The sequence below is a fragment of the Aegilops tauschii genome, chromosome 4 (assembly GCF_002575655.3).
Source record: "Aegilops tauschii subsp. strangulata cultivar AL8/78 chromosome 4, Aet v6.0, whole genome shotgun sequence".
Taxonomy (NCBI): domain Eukaryota; kingdom Viridiplantae; phylum Streptophyta; class Magnoliopsida; order Poales; family Poaceae; genus Aegilops; species Aegilops tauschii.
In genome coordinates, this window is record NC_053038.3 from 28,864,622 (window position 1) to 28,882,182 (window position 17,561).

The following is a 17,561-nucleotide window of genomic DNA, read 5'->3' on the forward strand; positions in this document are numbered from 1 at the left end:
AACAAAGGTGAATTGCAATCTGAAATTGCGGATGAAAAATTAAGCACATGAACTAGATCAAAAGTTGGGGTTCCACTGTGGATCTGACAAGGCGGTAGTCCTACACGTCTCATAGATGCGAAATTGTAGCGATGGCTAGACAATACAATAAAACCCGAGTCTAAACCCTAACCTAGACTAGCTATTTATTAAAAGGAAATGATGCGGTCGAAACGTTTCGCTACTGCTTCCAGTCGAAGGCGGTATGTGTTGTCCATGAATCGGACTGCGCGTCGTACGTAGCTGGCCTTCCTGGAAGTTGCGCCAAGCACCTGGTGGTGTGGCCGAAAGCCAGAGGCCCACCCACGTGGTGATGTTGGCCCGTTAATCCAAGTCCCTTGGTGCACTTCATGCATGTACATGGATGGGACGTGACATGCATGCAAGAATGTTGCTCCATTTGATCTGAATGCACACTGTCTTCATCTTTTATCTCTCCTTTATTCCTAAGTACAAGTAAATCCGAATATGGGCGTAATATTATATCCTCATTAGCCAGATCATATTTATAAAGGAACGATAGTACCTGGCCATTTATTTGTCTCGCGCATGCTCTAGTTATAGGTCCGGATGGCATAACTGATGTAGGAGTGGTGACAGGTGTAACTGCGGCAGAGATGTCCTCATCAAAGTATGTTTGTTCCTCCAGACAACTAGGCTCTGACGGTTATGGCATGGATGAAGAAGCCGTCCACCATAGCGAAGGTGATTGGTGTTGAGATACCGGTGCAGGAACCGGGGTTGTACTATTCGTCGCCACCAAGGCCGCCGCGGACCACGTTAGGGATGTACCTGTATCGAGTGTTCGTGCATGTCGAAGAAGTGGTCAATCCATCAATCAAAGTCCTGCCGCCGCCACTGGTGCCAGGGTCCGTCGATGACGTCCATTACATGAGTCAACGTCAGACTTTCCCCGTGTTGCTCGGAACGATGGATGGCACAGGGCCTACTCCATCACGCGGCAGAGGCCACTGCTTCTTTGGGAGAAGAGGCAGGGTTGGCTGCCTGGATGTGCTCTAATTTGAGGTAACAACTGAATCTCGTCAGATACTAGTTAAATCCGAGCAATGGGTGTGAAGCACTGATATGCCAGTACATTTGATTGTGACCTGTTCTAATTTTGTACCTGAACTTTTTTAGAAAGGGTTGTACGTCAACATAATGTGCTAGCAGAACTTATTGTGTTGTCTGTCTATTTTCTTTGCACAACATTCAAGATATTTCCCCGTCATTGATAATGACGATGAACCGTTATGTACGAGTTCGTTGGTTTCAACATAGCCCTACCCGTAGCGATCCACTGCTTCCATCCTGATTGTGCCGCGTGCGTGAAATTTTTGTATGCAAGTTCAGTGTGCTATGATGTTCTATATGATTGTGTCAACTATATAAGTTTTTACTGAGCATCAGCAATGCACACGGCTGAAAGATGTATTTACGAGCATCAACCGATGTCTCTCTCCCCTCTCTCTCTCTCTCACACACACACGCATAAGTGGGACCCGTTGAATTGTTTATTTGCTCGTGACAGCTTTTAATTAGGTTCCACTGTAATCTAACTTTTTTCTTAAGTTATTAATTGAGCTCAGTGACTTCAAAAAGTTGTACAGAAGCCTTGTTTGGGCCTTTCCGGCGTCGCTGAATGTGGGCTTAGTAGCCATGTTAGGTTGTACTGTACTACACAGGCCTTTTTTTCAACACTAGCAATGCAACTGGGCCGACAGTTGTACACAATATCCGGGTCAACTTATTATTCTCCGCCCGGTGGGCTGCAAACTTTCCTAGGAGGTATGCATTAGGCTTAACAAGAAAATGGACTTTAAGAAATAATAAATGGGATGTAATTATAATAACTGGGCAGTAATTATAAAAAAATGCACCAAACGCGTAATTAGTTCAAAAAATATATTATTTTTGGAATTTGAAAATTTTAATTTCATTACTTGTTGCGCACGCAATATTTCATTGGATTTTAACGTAATACAACTTTATTTTGAAATTATATTTAATATGACTAGAAATTTCGGATAAAAATATTTCGGATCCCATCAAAATGTGGGAAATTTTTTTGAATTCTGTTTTGAGCGGTTGGTTGAAATTATTAATCGTTGTCCTAGCTAGAAGTTGGGCTGTACTTTTAACAAACTATAAATGGGTTGTATTAATTTCCATTAGAATTAAAAAATGGGTTGTAAATTCTTACAAATCGCAAATGGGCTATATGTTCTCTGCCACACACATGTGGGCCTTCTAAGTTGACGCGTCCCCTAAAAAAACTAAGTTGACGCGTATGCAAGGCTTTGTCAACAACACACGGTTCTAGCAGGTGTAGCCGTTGGATGTCCATCCAACAGATGTCATGCTTCTTCTTCAACCTCAGATATTCTTACTTCAGCCGCCCAAAAATGTTTCCTCCCCCTGACATCTGGGGCGCACCGTTTCGGAAGCTGACCTGTGGGCCTACTAAGTTGACGCGTACCAAGGGATTTGTCAACTTAGTCAATACGATTCTAGCTGCAGTGACCGAGGGAGTCCTGGATTAGGGGGTCCTCGGACAGCCGGACTATATACTTTGGCCGGACTTTTGGACTATGAATATACAAGATTGAAGACTTCGTCCCGTGTCTGGGTGGGACTCTCCTTTGCGTGGAAGGCAAGCTTGGCAATTCGGATATGTAGATCTCCTTCTTTGTAACCGACTCTGTGTAACCCTAGCCCCCTCCGGTGTCTATATAAACCGGAGGGTTTAGTCCGTAAGAGCAACAACAATCATAATCATAGGCTAGCTTCTAGGGTTTAGCCTCTATGATCTCGTGGTAGATCAACTCTCGTAATACTCATATCATCAAGATCAATCAAGCAGGAAGTAGGGTATTACCTCCATCGAGAGGGCCCGAACCTGCGTAAACATTGTGTCCCCCGCCTCCTGTTACCATTAGCCTTAGACGCACAGTTCGAGAGCCCCTACCCGAGATCCGCCAGTTTTGACACCGACATTGGTGCTTTCATTGAGAGTTCCACTGTGTCGTCAGGATAAGGCTTGATGGCTCCTTCAATTATCTGCAACGATGCGATCCAGAGTGAGGTTTTCCTCCCCAGACAGATCTTCGTATTCGACGGCTTCGTACTGCGGGCCAACTCGCTTGGCCATCTAGAGCAGATCAGCAGCTAGGCCCCTGGCCGTTAAGTCAGGTTCAGAAGCCTGAACTATACTGCCGACATCCACAGAGACTTGATCTTCGACGGATTCGAGCCCATGACAGGTGCGCCGAACACTCACGATGAGCATGACTTAGATCTGCCAGCGGACGGTGTTCAGGAGGTCACACCTGCAGTCGCCCCGGCTCTTAATCCGGAGCAGATCGTGCCATCCGAGGATGGGTGGATGGACCCCGCCACGGAGGCCGCACACTCAGCGGCGCTAGAGCCGAACACAGACTTCACCTCCAAAGAGATCTATGTCATTGGACCCTCGGACTTGTCTCCGGTCATAGGTTTCGAACCACGCGCGTCCGTGCCTATCGAATCTGATTGGGCACCGATCATGGAGTTTACCTCCACTGATATCTTTCAGCACTCACCCTTGGGCGACGTGCTAAATTCAATGAAATCTCTCTCCCTGTCAGGAGACTCTTGGCCGAACTATGTCCGGCTGGAGTGGGAAGCGGACAGCAAAGAAATTCGTTCCCCACCCACCACCCACTTAATAGCCACTTTTGATGACTTAACCGACAGGCTTGATTTCGACTCCGAAGACATCAACGGTCTGGACGACGATGCTGGAGAAGAACAGGAACCACCGCCCACAGGGCGCTGGACAACCACCTCATCATATGATATATACATGGTGGATAGACCCAGACAAAGTAACGGCGAGGAATGGAAGGATGCAATGGAGGATAGTCCCCTTGAGAAGCAACCAAAGCGACGGCATCGGCGCCGCTCCAAATCCCGCCACAGTAAAAACAGCGATAACAACGCAAGAAGAAACAACACCCCAGACGACCCCATGGACCCAGTGATGAAGCAGAATGAGCTAGGGGACGGCGAACATAATCCGGGGCCGCTGTCCGATCATAATGACGACAGAGATAAAACTGATAAACCTGTCTCTCGAGAGGAGAACAGTCCGGACGATGATGCATTCATCATCCCGGATAAGCAATTGGAACAAGAAGACCTTCGTGAAATGCTTATCGCCACCGCGAGGAACTTGAAGAAGCAGAAGCAAAGGCTTAATGCCGCGCAGGATACGCTCAACCGCAGATGGAACAAAGTGCTCGACACTGAAGAAAAATACGGCGGTGACCGCCACACCAAGAGCTACCCAAAGCGCAAGCTTCTGCCTGAATTCGACGACGAGGCTATAAAGCCCATACCGCCGAAAAATAATACGGCCGACCGGCCGGACCGACCACCCCGTGGACGAGACAAACCGGCTAATCATGCCGCACACAAGTCAGCCCACGATTTACATGAGCACCTGGACAAAAAAGCCGATATGGCCAGGTCCATCTATGGATCTAGGAAACGTGCTCCGACACAGGATCAGGGCCGCCCAAACGGTTATACCGATCGAACAACAGCTCGGAACCAAAACCGAACACTACAACCGTCGGAAGCATCCAAATACAGGGGTGCCGCACACCCCCTGTTCTTCACCGATGAGGTGCTGGATCATGAATTTCCAGAGGGTTTTAAACCCGTAAACATAGAAGCATACGACGGAACGACAGACCCTGGGGTCTGGATTGAGGACTTTATTCTTCACATCCACATGGCTCGCAGAGATGATCTCCACGCCATTAAATATCTGCCCCTCAAGTTGAAAGGTCCAGCTCGGCACTGGTTGAAAAGCCTCCCCGAAAACTCAATTGGAAGTTGGGAAGAACTTGAGGATGCTTTCAGGGCTAATTTTCAAGGGACCTATGTCCGACCTCCGGATGCAGACGATCTAAGTCACATAATTCAACAACCCGGAGAGTCAGCCCGAAAGCTTTGGAACAGATTTCTCACTAAAAAGAATCAAATCGTCGACTGCCCGGACGGTGAAGCCTTGGCAGCTTTCAAGCATAGTGTGCGGGACGAATGGCTCGCCAGACACCTCGGCCAAGAAAAGCCGAGGACATGGTAGCCCTCACAAGCCTTATGACCCGCTTTTGCGCGGGCGAGGACAGTTGGTTGGCCCGCAGTGGTACCAACGACCCAGGCACATCCGGAGTCAGAGACGGCAATGGAAGGCCACGACACAATAAAAATAAGCGTCAAAATAATGAGGACAGCCCAGACAACACGGCGGTCAACGCCGGATTCAGGGGGTCCCGACCTGGTCAACGGAAAAAGCCATTCAAAGGCAGCAGAGATGGACCGCCCAGCCTAAACAGGATTCTAGACAAATTATGTCAGATTCATGGCACCCCCGAAAAACCTACAAATCACACCAACAGAGAATGCTGGGTCTTCAAGCAGGCCGGCAAGCTAAACGCCGAACACAAGGAGACGCCAAGTGAAGACGAGGATGAGCCTCGCCAGCCGAACGCTGGGGGACAGAAATTTCCACCAGAGGTCAAAACAGTGAACATGATTTACACCGTAGAGCCCGTCGCTCCCAAATTTAACCCATGGTTGGCCTGCCCGATCTCTTTCGATCGCAGGGATCATCCGGCTAGTATCCGGCATGGAGGTTCGGCTGCCTTCGTGCTCGACCCAATAATTAACGGATACCATCTCACCCAAGTCCTTATGGACGGCGGCAGTAGTCTTAATCTGATATATCAGGACACTGTCCGCAAAATGGGGATAGACCCATCAAGAATTAGCCAAAGCGGTACTACCTTTAAAGGAGTAATACCAGGCGCTGAGGCCCACTGTTCAGGCTCCCTAACATTAGAGGTTGTATTCGGTTCTCCCGACAACTTTTGAAGCGAAGAACTAATCTTTGACATAGCTCCATTCCGAAGCGGCTATCATGCACTACTCGGAAAAACGGCCTTCGCTCGTTTTAATGCAGTCCCGCATTATGCTTATCTTAAGCTCAAGATGCTCGGTCCACGTGGCATCATCTCAATCAGCGGAAATACAGAGCGCTGTCTACGTGCGGAAGAATATGCGGCAGCTCTAATAGCCGAACCAGCTCCCCAACCCGAATAAATGATCGGTCGTCAAGACCACGGACGCGGCTTGACGTGTCCGGTGCACCACTAGTTGTAGCAGCCCAGATAAACCTGAGCTTGGTTGGCGGACACGCCTCCACATGTGGTGCTAGGGGCTGCCCGCAGGTATAAAGGCTCATAATTCGGCTTGATCCTATTAGTAAATTAATAGATTGCATTTTTATGGTTCATTAAGAATAACCAACTTTTCGCACGATCACCAGATTCTTTCACATGGGTTTTTTCTCTTTTTTACAGATGATCATCGTGCTACACCCTTCCAGGATACGGCACAACGGAGACAAAGGCGCAGACGTGCAGCAGGGCCCCGTTCAAAGGTTTCTTTTTAGATTAAGTCCCTGCGTAGACCTTTTTTACTATCTCTTGTTGCTTCAATTCCCCCGGTACTTTACATAACCGAGAGGGATACCAACGTTATTGGCATTTCGTCACGCCAAGATTAATGCATGTACCTGGAAATTTAGGGCTCATTATCGGGGGCGTTACTCAACCCAGTATATGTTGAAAGTCCGAACACCTTAGGGAGTGTTCGGCGCCGCGAGTTTGGCTTTATATGCATCAACTCCGAATCATGTCTTTGGTCAAATGTTGGGTTTGCCCGGCTCCCGTGTTTTGATACCTTACGTTCCGCTCTATTGGCTAAGGTGCCACCGGGAGAACTACTGCGATTGTCCCCGGTTCATCTGGGCGAGCACCTCAGTAGAGAAAGCCGAAAGCTGACTGTCATGATAAAGCGTGAGACTGGTCAACCACTCGATGACTCATCGGAATCTTCGGGATTCCTCCGCATTAACGAAGGACCGTTTCCCGGTCACGTACGTACGCGCACCGTATTCGGATGAACGCAGAAGTGCCAAGGGCTATATAGTAGCCCCACCGTCAAACTCCTATGGCCAAGTGAAAGTGTTAAAGCAATATAGTTCGCTTGCCTTGTTCACCGCGCTATCACCTCCTCAAATGGACCAAGACATTGGATTAAGTGTGATTATGCGTTTTACCGAACACCCCCGCATTATATGCATGGGGGCTGAAGCCGACGACTGCAATCTTTCAGGTTATATACATACATACATAAACGGCCGCACAGGAGGCACTTAATACTTTACGGGCAAAAAGTATAAAAATAGCCATTATAATCAAAATAGCATTGTTTTTACAATCAAGATACATGTCACTAGAACATGGTACTTTTTGAGCACTGAGCCTCTATTAAACGAGCGCCTTCCAGGACTTCTTCAAAATAGTGCTCGAGCGAGTCCTCGCCTCCGATCGGACCCCGGGTTGCAATAGCGGTGGCCTCCATTCCTGCCCAATGTGTCTTAACACAGGCAAGAGCCATCCCCGCACCCTCTATGCACGCCGACCTCTTTGCAGCGTCGATATGCGGCACAGCACGAAGAAATCGTTGCACTAAACCAAAATAACTATCCGGACTTGGTTCCTTCGGCCAAAGATGGTCCACGACATACCTCATGCAAGCCCGGACAATCTATGGATCTCGGCCCACTCAACCATTTGTTCATTTAACAGCAGCGGACGCTTCGGAGCACTAAACTGTGACCAGAACAATTTTTCCACCTCATGATCCTTTTGATCTTTGAAATACTCAGTCGCATCAGCAGCACTCTTCGCTAAGTCCACGTATGCATCTGCAGCACTCCATAATTTATCCAGAGGGGCATACTTCGGATCGCCGAACTTCGTCAGCAATAGGAAGGGCTTCCCAGCCGTGATATCTCCGGCTTGACGAAGCTCCTCCCGCGCCGCTCTGATTCCGGAGCGCGCTTCCTTGGCTGCTTCTAAGGCCTTCTTCAAGTCAGCCGCTTTCGTTTGGTTCTCCTTCTTGAGGAGTTCATAGCAGCTGGCGGCCTTTTGCAGCTCAAGAGCCATGTTGGCTATTTTCTCTTCGCTCTGGCGATGAGCAGCCTGTTCGGCCTTTAACTCTTCGGCTGCCTTCAGGGCGGCCGCATCACTTCTTCTGGTTGCTCCTTCGCTCGGGCAAGTTCCGCCCGCAGGGTCTCCACAGCAGCAGCTCCATCTGCAATCAAAGCATATTATAGATACTAGCATCATCACTACAAAAAAAGACACATCCGTGACATTTTGGGCCGAACGAAATTTTTTTCTGTCATACTTATGACACTTCTATGACAATAATTGTGACAAAACCCGATATCATCATAGATGTGGTGGGCTCCTACTTCTATGACAAAAAATCATGACAGAAAATGGGCTTTTCGTCCTGGGCGGGCCGGAGACGCAGCTGCATGACATTCTTTGGGCCGTCCATGACGGAAAAAACCATGGTAGAAGCGAGGGCGAGGAAAATTTCGGCGAGGTCCCGGTTACGGTGGGAGGTCGGGGGCCGAGCGATGCGCGTTTCTCTTGTACACGTACACGCGTGTGTGCGAGGCATTGGCTCTAACTGAACCCAAGCTAGGCGTTGGGCTCTAACTGAACCCGAGCGATTGCACTGCAGGATACGCGTTACTGAACCCGAGCGATCGATCGATGGCTGTTAACTGAACCCGATCGAGCGATTTCTTCACTACTGCTGCTAACTGAAGCCGATCGATGCTGCCTCTGGATGAACAGTGAGCGTTGCAGGGGGGTTGGATGAACAGTGAGCGGTGGGGGTGGATGAACAGGACCCCGTGGCGTTGCCTCTGGATGAATAGGAACCCGATCGATCTAGCCGGTTGGGGCTGGATGAACAGGACCCCGTGGAGGGCTGGATGAACAGGATGACCCCGTGGAGGGCTGGATGAACAGTAGACGGTGGAGGGGTGGATGAACAGTAGCCCGTGGAGGGGTGGTTGAATAGGAGCCCGTGCAGAGGGGTGGTTGAACAGGAGCCAGTGGAGTAGCGCGCGGTGTGAGCTGGATGAACCCGTGGATGAACAGTCGCAGGTGGAGGCTGGAGGAGGTCGACGGTGGATGAACAGTAGCCCGTGGAGGCTGGAGGAGGTCGACGGTGGAGATGAACAGTAGCCCGTGGAGGCTGGAGGAGGTCGACGGTGGAGATGAACAGTATCCCGTGGAGTCCCGTTTTGCGGTATGCCACACCCCTCCCGATGAAGAGGACCCCCGTTTCGACCATAGCGCTCCAACACAAGTCCGTTTCGTCCGTTTTGCGGTACGCCACACCCCTCCCGATCAATAGGACCCCCGTTTCGACCGTAGGAGGTCCGTTTCCTCCGTTTTGCTGTACGCCAGACCCCTCCCGATGAACAGGATCCCGTTTCAAACGTGGCCGGTCGAACACAAGGCCGTTTCCTGCGTTCTGCGGTATGCCAGGCCTCGTTTCCATCGCCTGTTCCCTTCAAGCCCTCCCGATGAACACGACGACGCATTCCGTTCCGACCCAGCCGGTTGGCTCCCCATGAACATGACGACGACGCTGTTTCTCCGTTCCGACCCAGCCATGTACACGAGCCCTGTCCGTACGTATGCGCGAGTAGGCGTTCGAGACCCCGCCCGTATGTACACATACGTGGCCGTATTTTCTTTCTTGCACACTGGCCGCTGTACGTACGTGTACTTTCTACGTGCGCGCCTGTACTACGACACGTGCATGCCTCTACATCCACCAGTACGTACGTACACGTCCGCGACCAGAATGACAATGCTACGTAGGCTTCGACCAGGTGGGCCCCGACTGTCAGACACTTCCTTGCGTGCGAAGATTGAGCTGGTGGGTTCCAGCAGTCAGGGGGCGAATTGTTTTTTTTGCCCGGACGCACTTCCTTGCATGCGAAGATGTAGCTGGTGGGTCCTAGCAGTCAGGGGGAAATGTTTTTTTCACGAAATACGGTGGCCCGTCCGGTGGGTCCCCGTTGTCAGGTGGAGGAATAATTATTTTGCGCGTAATAAGGAGGCACTTCCTTGCTGCGGCCGTGGACACAGCTGTCAGCCTCTCCACGTACAGTCCACGTCCGATGGAAGCCGTTCGTTGACCATGTCGACCACGCCGCGCCGAGAGCACCAGGGCGGTGGACGACGGCGAGGCCTAGGAAGGGGACGACGCGGAGCCGGGGAAGACGCGGCAGTGGATGCCCACGCGTAGAGGAGTATGAGAGTGCACTGGTTCGCTGTGGTGTGAGGCTGCCGTCGCCGCATAATAACAGGGGGTTTGGGTGAGTGATGTCTACTATACAACCTTCTTCTTGTAGACGTTGTTGGGCCTCCAAGTGCAGAGGTTTGTAGGACAGTAGCAAATTTCCCTCAAGTGGATGACCTAAGGTTTATCAATCCGTGGGAGGCGTAGGATGAAGATGGTCTCTCTCAAGCAACCCTGCAACCAAATAACAAAGAGTCTCTTGTGTCCCCAACACACCCAATACAATGGTAAATTGTATAGGTGCACTAGTTCGGCGAAGAGATGGTGATACAAGTGCAATATGGATGGTACATATAGGTTTTTGTAATCTGAAAATATAAAAACAGAAAGGTAACTAATGATAAAAGTGAGCGTAAACGGTATTGCAATGCTAGGAAACAAGGCCTAGGGTTCATACTTTCACCAGTGCAAGTTCTCTCAACAAAAATAACATAACTGGATCATATAACTATCCCTCAACATGCAACAAAGAGTCACTCCAAAGCCACTAATAGCGGAGAACAAACGAAGAGATTACGGTAGGGTACGAAACCACCTCAAAGTTATCCTTTCTGCTCGATCTATTAAAGAGTTCGTAGTAAAATAACACGAAGCTATTCTTTCCGTTCAATCTATCATAGAGTTCATACTAGAATAACACCTTAAGACACAAACCAACAAAAACCCTAATGTCACCTAGATACTCCATTGTCACCTCAAGTATCCGTGGGCATGATTACACGATATGCATCACACAATCTTAGATTCATCTATTCAACCAACACCAAGTACTTCAAAGAGTGCCCCAAAGTTTCTACCGGAGAGTCTAGACGAAAACGTGTGCCAACCCCTATGCATAGGTTCATGGACAGAACCCGCAAGTTGATCACCAAAATATACATCAAGTGGATCACGTGATATCCCATTGTCACCACAGATAAGCACGGCAAGCCATACATCAAGTGTTCTCAAATCCTTAAAGACTCAATCCGATAAGACAACTTCAAAGGGAAAACTCAATCCATTACAAGAGAGTAGAGGGGGAGAAACATCATAAGATCCAACTATAATAGCAAAGCTCGCGATACATCAAGATCGTGCCAAATCAAGAACACGAGGGAGAGAGATCAAACACATAGCTACTGGTACATACCCTCAGCCCCGAGGATGAATTACTCCCTCCTCATCATGGAGAGCGCCGGGATGATGAAGATGGCCACCGGTGAGGGTCCCCCCTTACGGCAGGGTGCCAGAACGGGCTCCCGAGATGTTTTTGGTGGCTACAGAGGCTTGCGGCGGCGGAACTCCCGATCTATTGTTCGTTCTGATGTTTTTAGGGTATATGGGAATATATAGGCGAAAGAAGTCGGTCGGTGGAGCCACGAGGGGCCCAGGAGACAGGGGGCGCGCCCCGTAGGGGGGGGGGGCGCCCTCCACCCTCCTGGCTTCCTCGTTGCTTCCTTTACGTGTACTCCAAGTTCCCTGGATTGCTTCCATTCCAAAAATAACACTCCCGAAAGTTTCATTCCGTTTGGACTCCGTTTGATATTCCTTTTCTTCAAAATACTGAAATAGGCAAGAAAACTGCAATATGGGCTGGGCCTCCGGTTAATAGGTTAGTCCCAGAAATAATATAAAAGTGTATAATAAAGCCCATAAACATCCAAAACAAATAATATAATATCATGAATGCTTCATAAATTATAGATACGTTGGAGACGTATCAGCATCCCCAAGCTTAATTCCTGCTCGTCCTCGAGTAGGTAAATGATAAAAGAAAGAATTTATGAAGTGTGAATGCTAGCAGGTGCACAAGTTTGATCAATGATAATTTCAATCACCTTTTCTAGCATGATTATATGTCATAGTAGTAGTTCATCTCATAAAACTTCTCACGATCAAGTAACAAGCTATTCACATGTTAAAGCATAGACCATATACTTTCTTGAAAACTAGCAAACTTCATTCTCAGTCATCAAACAATTACAATTCATCTTATTTTCAGGAAGGGTCTATGTCAGAGCTTTGATTTCGCAAACTCCACATACTCAACTATCATATAGTCTTCTACAATTGCTAACACTCACGCAATACTTATGGTTATGAAGTTTTAATCAGACACTGAGAAAGATAGGGGCTTATAGTGTTGCCTCCCAACGTATTCACCTTTGGGTGATGTCAACAATAATAGTTCATGCTAACTTACATCCAATTGGATATATACATCAGGATCTTTCCGACACGAGGTGCTTGCCAAAGGATAAAATGAAAAAGGGAAAGGTGAAGATCACCTTGACTCTTGCATAAAGTAAAAGACATAAAGTAAAAAGATAGGCCCTTCGCAGAGGGAAGCAGGAATTTGCAGAGGTGCCAGAGCTCGATTTTGAAGTAGAGATGAAAATAATTTTGAGAGGTATGATCTCATTGTCAACATAACAACCAAGAGTTCCCAATATCTTCCATACTACATACATTATAGGCAGTTCCCAAACAGAATGGTAAAGTTTTTACTCCCCCTCCACCAACAATCATCAATCCATGGCTTGCCCGAAACAACGGGTGCCTCCAACTAACATCAATCTTGGAGGAGTTTTGTTTGCAATTATTTTTGATTTGATTTCGATCTTTTGATCATGGGACTGGGCATCCCGAATACCAGCCATTTTCTCATGAATGATGAGCGGAGTCCACTCATCGTGAGAATAACCCACCTAGCATGGAAGATACTGACAGCCCCTAGTCGCTACATGAGCGATTCGGGTATACAAAACAGATTATTATTTGAAGGTTTAGAGTTTGGTACATGCAAATTTACATGGAACGGCAGGTAAATACCGCATATAGGTAGGTATGGTGGACTCTCATGGAAAAACTGGGTTTAAGGATATTTGGAAGCACAAGTAGTATCTCTACTTGGTGCAAGGAATTTTGGCTAGCATGAGAGGGAAAGGCAAGCTCAACATGTTTGAATGATCCATGACAATATACTTTAACTGAGATGTGAGAAAACATAACCCATTACGTTGTCTTCCTTGTCCAACATCAACTCTTTAGCATGTCATACTTAATGAGTGCTCAGAATTATAAAAGATGTCTAGGATAGTATATTTATATGTGAAATCTCTCTTCCTTTAGTATTCTTTCATGAATTGTTCAAATGACCAATGCAATGCTTGCTAACCTTCAATAAATTTACAACCTCTACTTCTTAGATGTGAAGTCATTACTCCCCATGGGATAAGCAAATGAAACATATATAATTTCAGATTTATGACATTCAACTCATTCAACCATTTACTCATAGGATATAAGTGAAGCACACGAGTAAATGACAAACTACTCCAAAAAGATATAAGTGAAGATCAATGAGTAGCTAGATAATTATGTAACTACGTGAAGACTCTCTCTCTCATTTAAGAATTTCAGATCTTGGTATTTTATTCAAACAGCAAGCAAATCAAAATAAAATGACATTGCAAGGATAGCACAACTCATGTAAAGAAGCAAAAACTTAGGATTAACCGATACTAACCGATAGTTGTTGAAGAAGAAAGGTGGGATGCCTACCGGGGCATCCCCAAGATTAGATGCTTGAGACTTCTTGAAATATTATCTTGGGGTGCCTTGGGCATCGCCAAGCTTGAGCTTTTGTGTCTCCTTAGTTCCTTTTATATCGCGGTCTCCCTAAATCTCAAAAGCTTCATCACCACAAAACTCAACAAGGACTCATGAGATAAGTTAGTATAAACCAATGCAAAAACCTTACATACTCTACTGTAGCAAATCACTAAAATTATTATTCAACATTTCATACTAAATGCCTCTGCATATTGGATACTCCTATCCTCAACTAGAATCATTAAACAAGCAAACATATGCAAACAATGTAAACATAACAGCAATCTGCCAAAACAGTAGTCTGTAAAGAATGCAAGATTCATCATACTTCCCTAACTCCAAAAATTATGAAAGAAAATTCCCACTGTAGTAAATTGATCAGAGCTTATTATGCAAAAGGTTTCAATATTTTAACACATTCTTACTTTTCTAAGGAATTTTTGCAACAGCGGTAAACTTTCTGTTTTCAAACAGCAACATGTATACTAGCAAAATAAGCATGGTAAAGCCTATCCTTGACATTTTTATTGGAAATATAGATGCAAAACATTATTCTAAATAAAATCAAGCAAATACTAACAAAATAAATTGACGCTCCAAGCAAAACACATATCATGTGGTGAATAAAAATATAGCTCCAAGTAAAGTTACCGATGAACGAAGACGAAAGAGGGGATGCCATCCGGGGCATCCCCAAGCTTAGGCTCTTGTTTGTCCTTGAATATTACCTTGGGGTTCCTTGGGCATCCCCAAGCTTAGGCTCTTGCCACTCCTTATTCCATAGTCCATCGAATCTTTACCCAAAACTTGAAAACTTCACAACACAAAACATAACAGAAAATCTCATGAGCTCTGTTTGCGAAAGAAAACAAAACACCACTGCAAGGTACTTTAACGAACTCCTTCTTTATTTATATTGGTGTTAAACCTACTGTATTCCAACTTCTCTATGGTTTATAAACTATTTGACTAGGCATAGAGTCATCAAAATAAGCAAACAACACATGAAAAACAGAATCTGTCAAAAACAGAACAGTCTGTAGTAATCTGAAACTAACGCAAACTTCTGGAACGCAAAAAATTCTTAAATAAGTTGGTGGATCTGAGGAATTTATCTATTAATCATCTGCAAAACGAATCAACTAAATAGCACTCTCCAGTAAAAAGTTGTAGCTAATCTCGTGAGCGCTAAAGTTTCTGTTTTTTACAGCAAGATCAAAAAGACTTCACCCAAGTCTTCCCAAAGGTCCTACTTGGCACAAACACTAATTAAAACATAAAATCACATATAACCAGAGGCTAGATGAATTATTTATTACTAAACAGGAACAAAAATCAAGGAACAAAAATAAAAATTGGGTTGCCTCCCAACAAGCACTATCGTTTAACGCCCCTAGCTAGGCATGATGATTTCAATGATGCTCACATAAAAGATAAGAATTGAAACATAAAGAGAGCATCATCAAGAATATGACTAGCACATTTAGGTCTAACCCACTTCCTATGCAGAGGGATTTTGTGAGCAAATAACTTATGGGAACAATAATCAGCTAGCATAGAAAGGCAAAACAAGCATAACTTCAAAATTTTCAACACATAGAGAGCAAACTTGATATTATTGCAATTCCTACAAGCATATGTTCCTCCCTCATAATAATTTTCAGTAGCATCATGAATGAATTCAACAATATAACCAGCACCTAAAGCATTATTTTCATGATCTACTTGCATAGAAAATTTACTACTCTCCACATAAGCGAAATTCTTCTCATTCGGAATAGTGGGAGTATCATAAAAGACTCGAATACTAAAAATTGTTTCCACATTAAAAGAGTAATGTTCAGAAAAAGGGTAATCATAATCATGAAAAGTTTTATAAATATAATCATCACTACTTTTTATAGCATAAGTTTCATCACAATAATCATCATAAGTAGGAACTTCGTTCTCATCATAATCGATTGAAACCTCTTCCAAGATAGTGGAATCATCACTAAATAAAGATGACACTCTTCCAAATCCACTTTCATATTCATCACAATAAGATTCAACATCTTCCAAAATAGTGGTATATCTACTTCCTAAAGTTGACACTCTTCGACACCCACTTTCATCAATATAATCATCATAGGTAAGAGGCATGCTATCATAACAACTTTGCATATCAAAACTTGGGATGCTAAAAATATCATCTTCATTAAACGTAGCATCCCCAAGCTTGGGACAAACATTAATTTCAGCAAATATATTCTCAAATATGTCATCCTCATCAAACATAGCTTCCCCAAGCTTGGGCCTTTTCATACCATAAGCATAATCACTCTCATCATTAATAGTATGGATAGCACCAATAGTATAGCAATTATCATCATCACAATGAGTAGTAGGAGCAACATCATTTGGGAGGGATACCTTTTTATCTTTGCTGCTCCGTCTTTTCTTTTTCTTCTTCACATTATGTGTGGATACAACCTTCTTCTCTGAGCTCCTTATTGATGAGATTGGTTGAACAGAAAGCTCCTCCTCGTTACATGATTCATCATAAGAAATAATAGGAGGATATTGGGAAGTCTCTTCCCTTTCATTAGTATTCTCTTCATCTTCTATTTGCTTTCTTTCTTTAGGTAATTGGCAATATAAGGATTTTCAATGAAATTCACCGCACCATACATATAAATTTCCTCTAGATCAATATCAAGAAAATTGTCAAGATTAAATTCTGGAATAATCTTAGTTGCACATTTCAATTCTTCATAACCCAAAAGCAAACTAAGTTCATTATCATGCGCAAGGGAAATCAAGTCATCACAATTTTTGGACACAATTCGATCATGAAGCAATTTGCATCGGAGATTTAAATGACCATGTTCATTGCAAAGTTCACAAGTACGGCGGAGATATTTTAAATTTTCAGCACTAACATTAAGCCTTTCTTGCAACCCTTTAGTTTCTAAATACTTATACCTCTTGCAATATCTTTTTCCCCTATTTGGTGTGTACATGCAAACCCAATCTACTCCACAAAAATTGACATGCTTATAGGAGACATTTTCATCATAACTAGTGCAATCATCATTAGTATCATGGATATTCAAGGAGTTCATACTAACAACATTGCAATCATGCTCATCATTCAAAGATTTAGTATCAAACATTTTATAGACTTCTTCTTCTAGCACTTGAGCACAATTTTCCTTTTCATCATATAACTATCCCTCAACATGCAACAAAGAGTCACTCCAAAGCCACTAATAGCGGAGAACAAACGAAGAGATTATGGTAGGGTACGAAACCACCTCAAAGTTATCCTTTCTGCTCGATCTATTCAAGAGTTCGTAGTAAAATAACACGAAGCTATTCTTTCCGTTCAATCTATCATAGAGTTCATACTAGAATAACACCTTAAGACACAAATCAACCAAAACCCTAATGTCACCTAGATACTCCATTGTCACCTCAAGTATCCGTGGGCATGATTATACGATATGCATCACACAATCTCAGATTCATCTATTCAACCAACATAAAGTACTTCAAAGAGTGCCCCAAAGTTTCTACCGGAGAGTCAAGACGAAAATGTGTGCCAATCCCTATGCATAGGTTCATGGACGGAACCCACAAGTTGATCACCA